Genomic DNA, 17,606 nt, shown 5'->3' with positions numbered 1-17,606 from the left:
GGGAACATTGGTCAGTACTGCCACAAACGGTGCACAGTCTGGTGGTAAGTTTAGATAGCGATTATACCTCGGGGGTCTAGGGACTCTACTACTTTGGGGGGCTACAATCGGTTGTAGCTGCGAGGCAGTCACCACAGGGGTGTCCAGTCGGTTAGGTGTTTCAGACCCCATGGCAACTGCTGCAACAGTGTTTCCCCTCCCCTTATTCCGCAGATCATTAATTTTCACAGCTTCTTTCCCTTTTCCCCCAGAGTGTACATTTCCAATAGATGTTGCATTCTGCTGTGTCGATACCAGACCACCCAGCCTCGCCACTTCCTTTACCAGGTTTTCAATCTTATTGGTTAATGGTTTAATAAGCTCCTCTATCTTCGCTGTTAGAGAAACTTCTAGATTTTTTATGAGTGAAGCAAACAAATCAGAGTGTAAATTAACACCATTACCATTAGTGGCAGTAAATACAAAAGGGGTTATAGCAGGACTATTAAGTGCCTTGCCGTCCTTTTTTTTAGCCTTAGAGTTATTGTGCTTCCCAGCCTCTTTTTGAGGTGCTGTCCTACAAGTTCTCAGGGGCCTAGTTTCAGGCTGGGTCTCATTCAGCACACCGGTATCTTCGCTTAACAAGGCCAGTGAATCTGAATGGACCTCGACACTCACTACAATGGGCAATGGAGGATCGACAGAAATAACATCACTCGTATTATCCTCAATGTCTTGGATCAGAGTAGTTGGGGATTTTTCTGATAGTTCCGCTGTCATAGTGCCCTTCCCCAGAGAGGCACGTCTATCATTGTTTATCTGATTAACTTTCTTAACCAGATAATTATCCAGAGAGGCGGGACCCACCGCCACCTTATCAGTTTTGGATTTAGACATTATAAACAGTAATGGTACAAAACTTACACACTAATACCCTCTGGTCTACACACTCACAAGAATAGTCGAAAGATATGACAAAAAAGTCTTACGTGCTGGCAGCACGTTGGAGGTCCGAATTAAACGATGTAAAGTCCCTGGCCCAGTCCAGTCTCCTCAGGCCTCTGAGGGCCACAGAGGGCCCGCCCTTTGCCCGGGCTTCTCCCGCGCGCGACTCGCGGGGCGAGAGGTGCTCCTCTGCTTTATCGCGCCTCCGGGCGCTCTGGTGTGACACGCGAGAGCTGCGACCGCCGGGGCACCTGGGGCTTGTGGTCCTGCCCTCTCGGCGGTAGCGGCAAAGGTGCTGGCTCTCGGTGTTTGCACCTGCACTGGAGCGGAATGCCTGGCGTTGATGTGCCGTTCCCCTCACGGCAAGGTGAGTCCTGAAATGCCCCCACTGAGCGCTCGGCGCTCCTCTGCTTTATCGCACCTCCGGGCGCTCTGGTGTGACACGCGAGAGCTGCGACCGCCGGGGCACCTGGGGCTTGTGGACCTGCCCTCTCGGCGGTAGCGGCAAAGGTGCTGGCTCTCGGTGTTTGCTCCTGCACTGGAGCGGAATGCCTGGCGTTGATGTGCCGTTCCCCTCACGGCAAGGTGAGTCCTGAAATGCCCCCACTGAGCGCTCGGCGCTCCTCTGCTTTATCGCGCCTCCGGGCGCTCTGGTGTGACACGCGAGAGCTGCGACCGCCGGGGCACCTGGGGCTTGTGGTCCTGCCCTCTCGGCGGTAGCGGCAAAGGTGCTGGCTCTCAGTGTTTGCCCCTGCACTGGAGCGGAATGCCTGGCGTTGATGTGTGAACAGCACTATTTTTATCCCCCTCCCCCCCAAAAAAGAAATTGCTAAATTTTAGCTATTTTCACAGTTCCCTCTAGGGGAATACACTAACCCCGGACACCTTTATAATCCTCATTGTGTGTAGCAAAAAAGCACAAACATTTGGCCTGGCTTACTTTTGTGGAAAAAAATATGAAGGGTTTAGCCGAAAAGCTCCAAACATCAAAGAAGGACACAGCGGTAGGGTACAGAAAGTCTCAGCAGCTAAAGGACTTGGGGGCATATTACCAACAACTAGCGATAATTATCGCTATGTTAGCTTAGCGGCAATATTTTTATTGCCGAGCTGCGGCGATTTTTATCGCTTAGGAACCTTGCTATTATCAAGGTTTATCTCCTAAGCGATAAAAATCGGCCGAAATGCATGAATATCGCTGAAAAGTCAGCGATATTCATGCATTACCGAGCTAATGCTCTTAGCCATGTTATCCACCTACCATTGGATAACATGGCTAAGAACTGCTCAGGGGCAGGTGTTAGCTTTTGGAGATAATCGCGCTTAGCGCGAATATCTCCAAAAGTTGGTAATAGGAGATAGCGATGTTAGCGACTGTTTCCAGTCGCTAACATCTTGGCACGCCCACTTTGCATGTCATTAGTGATAAATTTCACTGACATGCAAAGCGGGGTCCAAGATGGTCGCTATCTCCTACTAGCTGTCGCTAACTGGTGTTAGCGACAGCTAGGTAATAGGGAGATAATTTTATCTCCGCTTTCTTGGCTTTTAAAGCCAAAAAAGCGGAGATAAACCCCCTTGATAATATGCCCCTAAATGCTCCAGTGTGCATGTACTGACAGACAATCAAGGAGGACACAGATATTTCGCCTTGGTGTCTAAGTAGAAAGATACAAAGATACCTTATTCAAGCATAAGATCAACCACAGACTTTGCAATGAATAATGGCCTCTTAGATTGCAAAGGGCACTTCCACTTCCTGAAAATAACGTGATGCCTTTCAGGAATAACCTTTCATTTTGAGTGAAGATTCAAAGTATTAAACTGCTTATGTGTGTGACTCCCATGAAAAAACAGATGCATAGATACCACACTGGTTTGGAACAGGTGATTACTGTGACGGGTGGAAAGGCCTTAGGTAAACTTGGTATTCTCGATGTTTCAAGAACATTCTGGGTGTGTTTATGGGAATGGTAATTGATTGGCATTCTCTCTAACTACAGGCCAGCATTTCTTGGATCTTATGAGCTCTCCCAGGTAACCTTGACTTTAAGTCTGAATGTATTTACTTGTTCTGTCTCTTTTTGGATGAAAATTTAATCTGCATAACCTCTCACAATCATTCATAAAAAGGAACGGTGTTTATCGACTTCTATGGTTAGAGAATACTCAAAGAGACATACCCCTCTGGCCTGGAAAGAGGTGATTTATTAGGAATGATGCTGACTTGTGGCTCGCGTGGCGAAGCCTGAGTAAATAATATTGTAGACATGATAAGCATAGCATAACTTGACTTTTTTATTTGAGTGATCACTCATTCGGGGTACAGGCATCTTATTGTCTATGTTTGGGAGCTTGGTCTTACCCAATGGTGTGTCATCCTGTGCTCCTCACTCTGAGTCCTCGTGCATCATATTCACCTCAATGCTCAAAAATGATACTGCTCTTTCTCATTCAAGAGGACTACTTTTCTGCAAGGAACCTCTATGGCACTCTGTGGTTCAGCACTTCTACTAACAGGACAGGGCACACATGCAGTTGCAACCTCTTTATGCAGTATCAATTTATATTATCAAAAATATTTATGAACGGTTTGAATAAATTATATTAATTGCTTTTTTTTCTTATATGCCAGTGGATGAATGATTTGTCTGATTCTCTCTCTCCGTGTTTAATTAATTTTCCCTACCCATCCATTGATTGTTACCCTAAAACTCCTGCCTCAGTTGTGAAATCTGTTGTGTTGTAATAGTTAAACAATGACAAATCACCCTTACAATCCCACGCTGCCTATGGGCCCTCCTGAGCTAAATGGCTAGTTAAGACTGTATCATGTGTGCTTTATTTTATAATCTGCGCCCTAGAGAGAACCTAATTGATGAAGAAAAATGTATACTTTGCTTGTAAGTTATTTGTCCAATTATTAAACTTACTATCTGGAGTAAACTACTTTTATATTTGAGGCTCTAAAGTGTTAAGTTATTCTACACTCTGTTTTGGCTTTATGCCTGGCCCTCTCTTCTTTTATATTGCGAAGTTACTTTTCCTGGTTCACCTGATGCACATGAAATATGAAAAAATCATTTTCTATGGCCCGTTCTCTGTTTGTGGCTGATAAGGATTTCAGCAGAAAGTACTTAGGGCAAACCCCCTGAACCAGTGGCTATTCATAGGGGAGTTGAGCTGGCTACCATCCATTCGTAGGTGCAGAGAAGGGAGACATTTTGTTACATGGCTGTGGTTGAATTGCAATAACTATATTACCCTTACTACTACAGAGGCCCATATTTACCAAACTGACACGCAACGCAGTGCAGCAACCAGAGATGCTGCACTGCACTGTATTGTGTGACAGGGAGAGAGCAGGAAAACACCATATCTACAGAGATATGGCCCTATCTCCCTGGTGCTGGGGCACAGTCAGGGTACAAAGCACCCCACACATACCTTTGCATCACAGTGCAAAGGTGTCTCTGTGAGTCTAGCATAGGTTTTTTACTGAATAGGTACTCTTCCGGTACATGATACTATGCTTAGACTAACTTTTAAACTGTTCCCACTTTGGATCTGTGCTGTATAGTGCAGGACACATGCAAAATGAGAAATGTTTGGAGAAATATAAGCATTTCTCTTTTTAAATGCCTGCTTCAAAGTGGCGTTAATTATTGGTGCAAAACCTTGCCTAGAATTGTAAGTAGAAAGGGTTTTGCACCAAAAGCCAAGAGGTGTTGCATGGGAACGCCAATTTACAACACATGGAACACCCACTTGATGCATAATAATGCAAAGCTGCACTTTGCGTTGCTTTGAGTTTATTTTAGTCAACTTAACAGCGCAAAACAAGTTTTGCACAGGAAATTAAATTAAAAAAAATTTGCACAGGTTTGCGTCACTTTTGTGAACGTTTGTAAATTTATCCCTACATTGTGACTTCCTATGGAAAGGGCTACAGACATTACTAATCGAAGGTGGATCAAATTGCAACATGTTACAAGTCACAAGGGGTAAGAGGGAATGTTCAAATTTCTGACACTGATTGTGCGAAGGAGGAGGCCTGCATTGCAGTTGGGCTATGAAGGGAGCTCATGTAGAAAGAGTTACAGAGGGGAAAATGGTATGTCTTTTGTCTTTATGATGGGCTCTGTCAGTAATGTAATGTAATGATGTCTTGTAAAGCGCATGAATCACCCCACATGGGGTATCTCCGCGCTGTAGACCGCTGGGGAACCCGTCCTGGCTTTCCCTGTGAGATGGTCCCTACTGGGTGTCTCCAAGGTGAAACCAGGCATCCCCGGCGTATGTGGGGGGCCGTTGTGGAGATGAGGCAAGCTAATGCCCAGAGTTGCCGAGTGTGATCCCTGGTTAGAGTAGGCACCGAGGCGAGAATTATCGAGTCCGCTGACCCTGGTCCACGACTCTGCCACGTCGGGAATTGAACCCTGGTCCCGGGCTGTCCTCTGCTTCCGGGTCTGCCACCTCTAACCAGTGAGCCACACCACTCCACAGTAGGTCAGTGAACCTTCCCTTTTTAACCATGCATGCTACTTACAAATAATAAGACAACAAAAAGGTACACTAATAAAGAAAGAGACTGTTATGTATATAAAAATAATATTTACCTGTAGAAAATTCCACGTACCCACTTCACTCAAGACAGACTCAACCCTCCTAACCCCTAAACAAAACATATCAAAAACTCCTATCACTACCCCAAAAGCACCCGCAACAGACAACCTAAACCCTCAACAAACCACACTCATACATTTCCATACTCAGAGTACCCACTCCACCAGCAATAGATCAATCCTCTCCCTAATGGACAATACTCTTCTAAACAGTCCAGACGTTTTTTAATGTCCTCCTGTCCAATTTTTATTTACTCTTAGCCTCTCCTCAGATTATCTATGATGTCAATGACCTCGTAGAGCAAGGCCCTCCATGGATGTAGAGTGACTGAATGCTTGGGGCAATGAGAGTAGTGAGGCTCAACTGCCCACATCAGCTTTAATGTTCTTGAGAATCTGAGAGGATGTTGTTGATCACATTGCTTCCCCCTCTTTATTCAGGTCCCCCAGCCAGCTCACAGTAACCTTGATGCTTTAAATTTCGACCTTGCACAGCTGATCAGCTAACTCCCACTAGACATTTCTCTTTAGGTCTTTCTCCGTTCCTCCTTCGGAGATTGGCTTTCAGAGAGGGCCGCAGAATGATTTAAAGAACCAAGAAAAACACATGAATCATATCCTTTCCAAGTAGATGGTTGTACATTCTCTGTCAATTCCAAAGTTAGGGAAGGAGGGAGTGTACATTGGTAGGCAAGGTTGACTTTAGGTTAGATTTGGCAATGGACAGCTTAGGCAGTTATTGGAAGGTAGAAACTGGACTGGCATAAGGATGGCATAAGACAAAACTTAAGAAAGAGATGTAGGAGAAATGTGGCACATGCTGTGATGGGACAGGAAGTATTGGCTAACCATAGCTATTGGTCAGCACATCTCTACTGTTAGATATGGCGTTTCTGGTTGGCAGAGTATGCACCCTGTCCAAGCAGGAGCCACAATACCAGTCAGTGTAAGTCATTACACAACCTAAATTATCATGAGCTCCTCCTTGAATAGCTTGGCAGAGACCAGTCAGGCAGATGCAATGTGTGAAGTATTTGTGCTTCACTTAAACAGTAAAACAGTGAAATCACCACTAAAAGACTCCACTACAGGTTAGAAAAATAAATCAGACTGTATAAATGAAACCAGACAATAACAATGAAAATCCGATCTATAGGAGTTGAGATGTAAATTTTGAAGGGGTAAATGTCAAAGTAGCGCTTAAAAGCAAATAGCACTTAAAGGGTTAACTGGTTCAGGACAAAGTCAAGAGTTCAGGTCAACTGTGAGGAAGTGCAGGCTGGATACAGGAATCTCGTAAGGCCCGCGGAACATAAATACCTAGGTTTGCGCCGATGGAGGTGTGGTGCAGCCGATTGATGCTTTGATGATCCCCAGTGCAGCAATGGCGATTCGACGAGGGCCATGAGCAAAGCATCGGTCTCAGAGTGCGGCGGTTCTGAATGTGATGTGGCAGCTCTGGTGTGACACGCTGATCTAATTCCATCAACAGCAGACGATATGTCGATAACACTGCAGCAGACCCCTAGGTCCACGTTCAAGGGTCTGTGACTGGGTTGACACCTCTTGGCAGGGCAGACTCACAAGCAGATCAGCCCAAGGGTTGGAACAGGAGAGGTATAAGTCTTTTGTGTCCCTGAGACTTAAGCAACAGGAGGCAATCCAGTAAGCTTCTCGAGTCCCTCTGGGTTCAAGTGATGCAGGTCCTGCCCTTTTCACCCAGGCAGAGGTAGCAGCAGCAGCAGGGAAACACAGCAAGGCAAGAGTTCATCAAACAGCAGATCCAGCAGATTGGCAGTCTTTTAGCAGCACAGAGATTCCTTTTCTTCCTGGCAGAGTGGTCATGGGTGCAGAAATGTACTACCTTGGTTGGGTTAGAATGTATACCCAACTGTGCCTTTGAAGTGGGGGTGACTTCAAAGAAGGGACTTAGAAGTGCACAAGGTCCTTTCTTTAGAAGTAGTGGGTAATCAGTCCTTTGTGTGGGGTCAAGCCACTACCTATTGAAGTGTAAGTGTCAGCCTTCCCCTCCCCTCCTGCCCAGGAAGAGCCATCGTAATGCAGATCTATATAGATGGGCACTCAGACATACCTAGCCTTCCTGTGTTTGTGGTTGTCTAGAGGAAATGCACAAAGTGTAGCTGTCACCCACCCCAGACATGTATTGGAGGCAGACTACAAGGTACACAGAGCTAAGAGCAGAGAAATGGCCACTTTCTAAAACTGATATTTCTAAAAATGTAATGTTAAATCCACATTTAGTAGTAAGGAGGACTTATCATTGCCATTCAAAAGATATAAAACATAAAGCAGCTACTCCTTTCTGATGAGGAATTACAGCTGAAAGTGTATTGAGGAATTCTTAATGTTACCCTATGCAATGAGTATGCCTCACAGTAGTGAAAACAAATTGAGACATTTTTCACTACTGGGACATGCAAAACTTAAAAGCAGAGGTCCTGCTTTTTACCTACACAGCACCCTAACCTTAGGTGTACCAAGGGCCTACCTCTGGGGTGACTTAGGTGCAATAAACGGGACATTTGATGCTTGGCAAGGAGCTTTACATGCCAAGTCAAATGAAATTAAATGAATGAAATGAAATGAAAAGACCATTTGTTAAGCACAATAGCTACCCTCAGGCGTCCTAGCGCTACAAACAACGTTTGTAGGTGAACAGTTGGAGGCTATACAGATTTATTAAAAAGCAGGGTTTTTGATGTTTAAGGAAGGGGAGTACATTGGGCTCGGATCTCAGATGAAGGGGGAGGGAGTTCCAAAGTTTATAAATAAATTAAATATGGAAATGGGGATGAACCAATTGTATCATGTTTAGGGGAGAGAGCAGAAGCATTTTAGCACTGTTTAGCAGTGGTAACGTTCACAGAGTCATAAAGACAGCAAAAACGGGGTCAGAAATATAGTGGTAGGCAGGCAAAAGGTTGAGGGAAGACCACCCTAAGGCTGCCAGGTCTAATATCTACTCCTAAAAAAATATGGCCAAGTGGCAGAATCATAGCAAGGTGGTTTATCTAAAAATGCTTGGAGAGTGAACAAGGCTTTGAAGAAAGGAGGGAAAATACCTATACAAGCAGCAGTTATCATTCAGAAATGAACATGACTTACCTCTGGCCCAGCAGTTAGTTGCCCCTCTTGTCTCCTTTAGGCAGTTTCTCCTGGTCCTCCTTCTCTGAGTCCATCGTGCAGGCTCTGGAAAAAGCACAAAAGGCAATTATGCTGTAATGTAACTACTAAATATTGTTATTTGCACTAGAAAAGAATACCTAAAAAGTTTGAGATTAATGTTATCCAAAGTATCACTTTGAAAGATTTGCTTCAACGTTTAAAAATGATCATGAAAATGTTTATAAAGGTTGGGCATGACTAGGAAAATATCTGGCAAACAATGACTAAGAGAAAGAGAAGAAGGAAAGGGAGACTAGCCGAGTAGAAAACTAAAAGAGGGGTAAGGGAGAGGTTGCCACTACAGTAAGAAAAAAGAGGGAAATGGAAAGGGAAAGCTAAAGGAGACAGGAAAAAATGGGCTGAGGAAAGAGAAATGAATGCAAATTTGACCACAAGGCAATATGTGGGTTAACTTTGCAGACAATAAAACTGATAAGAGGGCAAATTAGGGAAATGTAAGGACATGTTAGAAAAATTATGAAATAATCAAAATATAGAACACTGTGCTGAAGAATAAATAAGTGAGATTAATTACAGTTAAATCAAAAAGAGGAAATACAAATAAGTTACCAACATTGGATACACCTTCCAATGTGGTAAGGTGGTGGCTGTGGCATTGCTACACTGGCTCCCCTTGACTTTGGCCCTTCTCTACTTTGGCTATACTTAATGGAGGAAAGAAAACAAATACCCTGGTTAGTTGTTTCTATCATAGTAAGCACTTGTAAAAATTATTATCCAAACAAATATAATCCTACCGTAGCCAACCCTGCCTCCCTCTTTAATCTCCACCTTAGTAAGTGTCCTAGTAAGGGTTTCCTGTTGTAGAAAACTACAAATTGCATTACTTCTCTTCTACTTTCACACATTTTCAATAACATAAAACTACAGCTATACTCAGTGAGAAGGTGAAACATTAATTGGGGTGGATGAAAGTCCACCACACATAATAAAGTCACTAACTTGTTAGGTTCAGTGCAAAAGGTTTCAGTACTTCAAAGCTGATCCCAACCTCTGGTATCTATGACATGGAACAAACATGCTTAACTTAAGTAAAATGTGCAAAGCATTTAGAAGCACCAAAGCTGTTACAAAGTCAAAAACACACCACTTAAACTCCCACTCCAATGTATAACAATACAGAACAATTTATTAAAATGATAGCAAAATGAAAAAAATAAAAAAAAGTGGAACTGGAGATATGAATGTTTAATATGTGGATGAAAATAGTTCAAAAAAGCGCAAAGTGGCAATGGCAGTTAATGGCCTGTGTAGGCTAGGACATAGGTGGGATTTGAGGCCAACTGTGATTGCATAACTTGTAAAGAGGATTGACAAACTTTTCTGAAGTTAGTTTTCCTTCAGCTGGGCAAGCCAGTTATATGAGGCCGACTTGCGACAATTGTCCAGAAAGAAAGTTGGCAGAAAGTTTCAAAGTTCCAGATCTAGCAGTGTGGGGACAAGATGAGTACACTTTAACATCAGCCAAGGATCCAGGAGCGAGGGGGTCCCCACTTGGGAGTTAGGACTCACTCCAACAGAGGCCAGCATCAGGGTCCAAGGCGGGTCCAGTTGACACTGGTAAGCTCGGCAGTTGCAGAGAAAAGTCCACTGGAAGCTTGCTGTGTAACTGCAACTCAAATAAGAGTTCAGCCAATTGACCCTTGGAGTCACTTCTGAGTGTATAGTTTCAATGTAGGCAAGTAGTCTTCCTTCAGGATCCTCAGACAACAGAGCAGTCCAACAAATCTGACTCTCCAAAGGTCCAAGAGTGTTCTGAGAGATCCACTTTTATGTCCTGTACTAGTGTGTTTGTGGAGGGCAAGGATTTGCCCATCCCCTAATCTAGTTCTGGTCAGTTTCTCTAACCCCACTGTATTTGGTGCCAGCCTGATTAAAGAGATAAAAAATGAGGCAGGCCTAGGTGTGAGGTTTGGCTGCCAGTGACAAGGTAGGCATTCTTTGAAACTCCTTTAGGGGCTGGGCAAGCGCCTCAGACCATCCTATTCAAGAAAGAAAAAGAGCTCTCCACACCAAAGCACTTTGCCCATGTCTGTGAGCACACATATCTCACCATCCGTAGTCAAATGACACTGGACACAGGCAGAAAGGTCCTTTTGGTTTAGGCAAGGAATTGTCAAATTCCTAAAAGTGTCATTTCCGAAACAGTAAGATAAACTTTGACTTGACCATCAAAGTGGAATTTAAATAACTATTTAAAAAAATGATATTATAATAAGTCCTTGAGTCAACTTTCTAACAGATCCCAAACTGCAATTAGGCAATATAAGTTGTTACAGGTTATCCCAGTGTTTTCCTACGGGAAAGCCAGCTTGGTAAAATATTAAAGATACATGTCCTACTTTTAAAAAACCATGCACCCTGCCCTATGGGTATTAAAGACTTAAAGATATTAAAAAGAAAGGTTTAGGTCTAGTACAATGTTTATTTTGCCAGTTCAAAATGGCAGTTCAAAACAGCCTTGCCAGACTGCAGGGGCAGGCTTGAGACATGATTTACAGTGCTACTTTAGTGGGTGATACAATGAGTGTGGCAGCCCACTAGTATCATTTAATTTTCACACCTTGGTTGCATGTAGCAACGTATACTAGGTACGTATAAGTAAATTGAATGGGCCATTTAGGCATAGGGCAATTTTACCACTTTTAAAGGGAGAGCACAAACACTTTACCACTGGTTACCAGGGGTAGAGTGCACTTCATCCTGCGATCAACTGAAATGGATTGAGAAACAAAAGACAAATCTGGGGAATCCATGCAAAAGATGGTTATTTCCAACAGAAGGCAGGAGGAGGCAGATTTTCTCGTCGATGTGTAGTGACAAAGTTGGTGCACACAGTTTACCTAACTCATAGAATATTTTGGGGGATTTAGTCAGCATGCTTTCCACACTTCTAATGAATTGCTGCTTGTTAGATGTGGGGGTCTCTAGTTGGCACAGGTAGGTACTTGTGACAAATAGGGACTCTTGCCTCTAGTCAGGGTAAGGGGGTACACTCCTAAAATAACCCCTGCTCACCCCCTTGGTAGCTTGGCATGAGCAGACAGGCTTATCTCAGAGGCATTGTGTAAATCATTTGTGAACACATACAGTAATCAAGTGACAACACTACAGATGGACACCACACAGGTTTTATATTAAAAATAAGTATTCTTTATATAGTTTTATATCAAAATAAATATTCTTTATATAGACTTATCACAAGACCACAATCGACAAAAATCCACAATACTGTACTTAAAATGGTAGAATTAGCTTAGTTCTCTTTAGATCTTAAAATGTGACACTTTGAGTTGCGACACGCAGGGCAATGAAAGGTGATGCAGTAGTCCCTTACACACAAGGACGGTGATGCGTTGAAGATCTGGTGTAAAGAAATAAAGATGGTGCTTTCTCCTTGATGCAAAACGCTTCCCAGTGATGCGTCTGTTGCGACGTTGATAGTCTTCTACGGCGATGCGAGATGCTTTACACGATGCGAGCCGCAACAGCTCCTGATACACGCTTCCCAGTGATGCAGGGGCGTCTGCTGCGATGTCGATCCTCTCTCCTGGTGATGCGAGTTGCTTCTACAATGATGCGAGCTGTGACAGGCCCTGCGACACTCTTCCTGGTGATGCGGTGGCATCTGCAGCGATGTCGATCCTCTTCTATGGCGATGAGCCACGACAGGCCTTGCGACACGCTTCTCAGAGATGCGGCGGTGTCTGATGCGCCGTCGATCCTCTTCTCCAGCAACACGTTTCCCGGTGATGCGGCGGCGTCTGCTGCGACAAAGATCCTCTTCTCCGGTGATGCGAGGCGCTTTGTGTTGTGAAGCGGCAGCCGCTGCCGCAGTTCGGCGACACGCTTCCTGTTCTTGAGTCGCGCTTCCAGCTCCTTGAGACACGCAAGTCCTCAAAAAGTCCAGCCCAACTGCAGGCACTTCCAGAGAAGTCTTGGGGAGCTAGTGGGTGAAGTCTGTTGTCCCTGAGACTTCAGCAGGAGGCAAGCTCTGTTCCAAGCCCTTGGAGATCCTTCACAACTTGATGAAGAGTACACAAAGTTCCTCTCTCCTTTCTTTGGCAGTCAGGCAACCACTGCAGGCCAATCCCCCAAGCAGCACTTCAGCTTAGGGATAGTCTCTCCTCTGTGTCTCTGGTTCCACTCCTTAGCAAAGGATTCTTCTTGTTGTCCAAAAGTGATCTAAAGTTCTACGGTCGGGTCCCCTTTTTATACACAGTTTCTCTTTGGTCTCTAAAGGCAGAGAGCCCTTTGCCTAGGCCAAACCAGTTCTGGTCCATCCTGGAGCACTCTGTTTACATGACTCCTTCTTTCCTTTCACAGCGCATAGCAGGGACATCAGATGGACCACAGGAAGTGGAGCCAGCACTGTGCTGACTCACCTTGTCTCCATGAATCCCCCAACCCCTGTCCCTCAAACTCCAAACAAGGAATACGCAACCTAGCAGAGGCAGGCTTGGATGGTTAGAGAAGAAAATACCTACTTTCTAAAAGGAATATTTTCAAACACAGAATGTTAAAATCAACTTCACTAAAAGATGTATTTTATCAATCTGAGTTCAGGCATACTAAACTCGAATTACTACCTAGTTCCCTGAGTCAGTTAAGATTATAAGATGAAATAATCAAACTGCCCATTCTGGCCAATGGGGAACAGGTAGTCTTGCAATAGTGAAAAACGAAAATGGCTGTAATTCACTCTAAGGACATGCCACACACATCAGGGCTTGTTGTCCTACCTTATACTTACAATGCACCCTGCCCTTGGGCATACCATAGGGGTGTCTGATATGAAGAAAAGGGAAGGTTTAGGGACTGGCAAGTGGTGGCACTTGCCCAGTCAACATGGCAGTACCAGACTGCACACAGGATCTGCAATGGCGGACCTGAGACACACTTTTACAGGCTGCTTCTTTGGGTGGCACAACCAGTGCTGCAAGCCAACCAGCAGCATTTGGTTTACTAGCCCTGGGCATGCTCAGTGCACTGTACTAGGGTCTGACAAGTAAATCAAACCAGCCAATCATGGATTCCCTAATCCATACATTAATTTACAATAGGGAGAGCATATGCACTTTAGCACTTATCAGTGGTAAAGTGCCCAGAGTCATAAAACAGCCAACAATAGGTCAGGAAAAATATAGGAGGAAGGCAAAATGTTCAGGGATGACCCTGCAAAAAGAGCCAAGTCCAACACTGCTACAAACTGAATGAGTCTGAGTTCTTCAGCAGTGAAACAGGTGAGAATCGTCTCTATCACACTATTAGCAATGGAAATTTGGAGTTGCAGGTCATGTTTGCATGTGACATCGCGCACTGAAACCCCCTTCAAGGGGGAATGGTGTGTCATCTCCATAGGCACATATTTTCGCCGTGGTGATTTGTCGCTGTGGTCGAAGCTTCAGATTTGTGAGCTGTTTCTCGCTTATCATATTATTCAATGCTCCAGAGAGAGGTCCCAAGTTCCGGCCACATAGATGCAAAACATTAATCTCAGCCTTTCTAGTTGTTCATGGGATCCTGACCATGCAGGAGAAGAGTAACATTTCTTCTTCTTCGTCCCCTTCTGGGTTGTCGAATATGTTTCCCAGTTCTGTGAGCTGAGGTCTGATGTTGTGCACAGAACTCACAATCCTTGACATCAGACAGTGCCTCTGGCTCATTGTGGCAGTATGTGACGCCCTTCTCTGCGGTCCCTCTGTGGACCCTTGCAAAAGGATTAGGATGTTCACAATTGGAACATGATTTTCCCCTTGGGGGCAGTGTTGAACGGCATGCAAGGCAAAACCACAATAGCTGTACTTTTTTTTGTGATTGTGTCCAAAAACTCTTAAACACTGTTGTGTGAGCGCCAGTCAGTCCATTGCTTAACCTTTAGCTGGGCTATACGAAGGCTGAGTTCATACTACAGTGCCTGAAAAAAATTAAACTAGCCTGATGTCACACCAGTGATCTTCCTTCGTTATAGTCACACCCACCCAAACCTGTGGTTTAGACCTCAAGGAGCCCTGCAGTGCCTTGTGTGAAGTCCTTGTGTGGGTCCCCCAGGGATCTTTGCTTAGCCCCACTCTTTTTAACCTCTTTGTGACTCCTCTGGCTGAGTTGGTGAGATCGTTCGGGTTCCAGGTGCTCTCCTACATGGATGACATACAAATCATTGTCTCTATAACAAATCATTTGCAATCAGTCCCACAAACGTTCAATCAATGTTTGTCCAGCATTATATGCTGGTTGAAGGGCAATTCATTAAAGATCAATAGGACAAAACTGAGGTGCTTTTTTTCGGACCACAATATTCTGTCTGGTCAAATGCCTGGTGGCCTGCAGACTGCAGTACCCTTCCTGTCCTGGTCAGAACAGCAAAAAATCTGGGGGTCATTTTGGACGAGGGTCTGAACTTCGATGCCCAGGTCAGCCGAACCGGTAGCACCTGTTTCTACATCTTAAAAACCCTGAGAAACGTGCTGCTGTATATTCCATCTGAACTGCAGTGGTCCACTATCAAAGCACTAGTCACCTCCCGGCTGGACTACTGCAACGCTCTGTACTTTAACATCACAGTAATATCTATGAACAAGCTTTAGATGGTACAGAACGCAGCGGCGAGGCTGATTCTTAACATCCTGAAATATCAGTCAGCCAGGAAAGGGATTCGAGCCTTGCACTTGCTCCACATCAGGAAGAGCATTTTCTTCAAGGTCCTGAATTTGGTATATAAGGCTATGCATACCAAAAGCTCATCACATATAAAAAAAACATGTTTCAGTGGTACACTCCAGGGAGGACCTTGAAATCCTCCTCACTGAAAAAACTGGTGTCTCCTAGATGTCACACAGATCCAGATGGGGCGGTCGCTCCTTCTCTGTGGCAGCCACCAAACTCTGGAACTCCTTGCCCCCTTCCATTTCCAAGTTGGACTCTCTTCTGGTCTTTAGGAAACTTTTGAAAACTTGGCTATTTGCTTCTTAGCTGGATGTTGGCTCTTCTCCTTCCACCCCTGTCCATTCAGCGCCTGACACCGGTGGGTATAAGTGCACTTTATAAATATTATCCTACCTTAAGGTGGTGGGTTCCTCGTCTCCAACTTTCTTACAAAAATATGTTTGTATGGTATCCAGGCATCTGTGCTATCACAAACAACCAGTCTATCAATAGCTCTCCCCTGCATCTTCATTTTCTGCCACCACATGCATCTACTTTGCATATCACTTCCCTAATATGCACACGCACATTTTTCCGTGCACATTTTTCCGTGTACACTTCAGTACATCGCAACATAGTAAATAGTGTATCTCGTCTCACGAAAACCAGCTTCGCCTCCAATCACATATATCTTTTACTCAGACCGTGTACAGCGCTCATCTTTTTTTGAGTAGGTTAGAGCTATAAACAAACCACATATATTAATGCCGCAAAGTGATGTACAGCGCACCGACGTCCCCCTCGGGCTGTATTAAGATATATATAAAGGAGGGCACGGAGGTTGGTCCATAAAAAAGAGTAGAAAATGCGCATGCGTAGTTCGTATTGAAGATGCTTTAATGAATGATGCTCTTTCGTTTCATACAATTATCTTAGAACAGAAAGGGAGGATTTCGCGGAGTTACCTCGCAACCTTCCAGCCTAATAATTACCGAATATCCAGCCTCGCTCCACAGCTGGTCTTGCTGGCGCGCCTCTGACTCCGACAAAGCAGTCAGTTCGATGCAAAACAGCATCATCTGCTGGCCGAGGGGCGTGTTTGCAAAAACCCCAGGCAGTCGCAGCCTCGAAAAATGCATTAAATATATATCAACCCGCGCATTTTCCAAAGTAGCACAGTTTGTAAACATTTGACTTCTTTCATTTTTAATCTCACGACAATTACGATTCATGAATAGAAAATCAGCTAAAATAGGACAAAAATGTAGTCTCTGATTCAATTGGGTTTCCTGCTGGTGGAACCTGAAATGGTTTGAAAAATGGCTACGCGTTGGTAGGATGATTGGACCCAGCTGCGTTCAGAAGCCTTTGTTCTATACGGCGGTCGTGCTCTCCACTCCAGGTGCTGGCTGGTGCCAGTCTAGAGTTTTGATGTGACAGTTTTCACCTCCTCTCCCATAGCGGCGAATCAGGACCATGGTAAGTGTTAAACCCGCAGCAAGGAGTCTCGCAGTCTGTGATTTTGGAGACCATACTTTGAGTGTTCAAAGAAAACTACATTTCCCAGAAGGCAATATACTGTTGGCTATAAGTGCAGGATTGCTGAAACAACACGTTATGGAGCTACTTGCCGTTGATTTATATACTCTGATGACTGAAAAACAGATTTAGGGGCAGATTTACAAGCCCCTTGCGCCACTTTTGCGTCACTTTCCTATAAATGACGCAATAGTGGCGCAAGGGCCTTGTAAATCTGAATTTTGGCCGCCATTGCCAAGGGCCAGGTAAAGGCAAAATTAACCAGGCGGCTGTTAATGGAGTTATAAAGATGTCCACTCTTTAACAAGATCGTTCCGACGCTTGCTTTCGAAACTGCGTGATCGTGGACAAATCACTTAATTCAGCTATGCCCTAGTTCCCTTCGCTGGAAAAATTAGGAGCACCGAGAACCAGACAGACACCACCGTTAGGTACTGTGGAAACATTGCACATTTAGATTTGCAGCCTTCTACACTGATGATTTCCCAGAGCAGTGGCTTCAAACCAAAGCAGCTCAAAAGGCTGCTAGCCTGCTCGGCTCATGCTGTCGGAGCCTTGTTGCGCCGTCCATAATGTCTGTGTTCGCAATGAGCCTGCAAGTAAACATCTTTGCTGTAACTAAATAGCGAAAAGAAGACGATGCAGCCTGTAAGCAGCTCATTTTGT

This window comes from Lissotriton vulgaris, chromosome 9 (assembly GCF_964263255.1).
Source record: "Lissotriton vulgaris chromosome 9, aLisVul1.2, whole genome shotgun sequence".
NCBI classification, from domain to species: Eukaryota; Metazoa; Chordata; class Amphibia; order Caudata; family Salamandridae; genus Lissotriton; species Lissotriton vulgaris.
The sequence above is the reverse complement of the archived record's forward strand: the minus strand, read 5'-3'. Positions refer to the sequence as shown.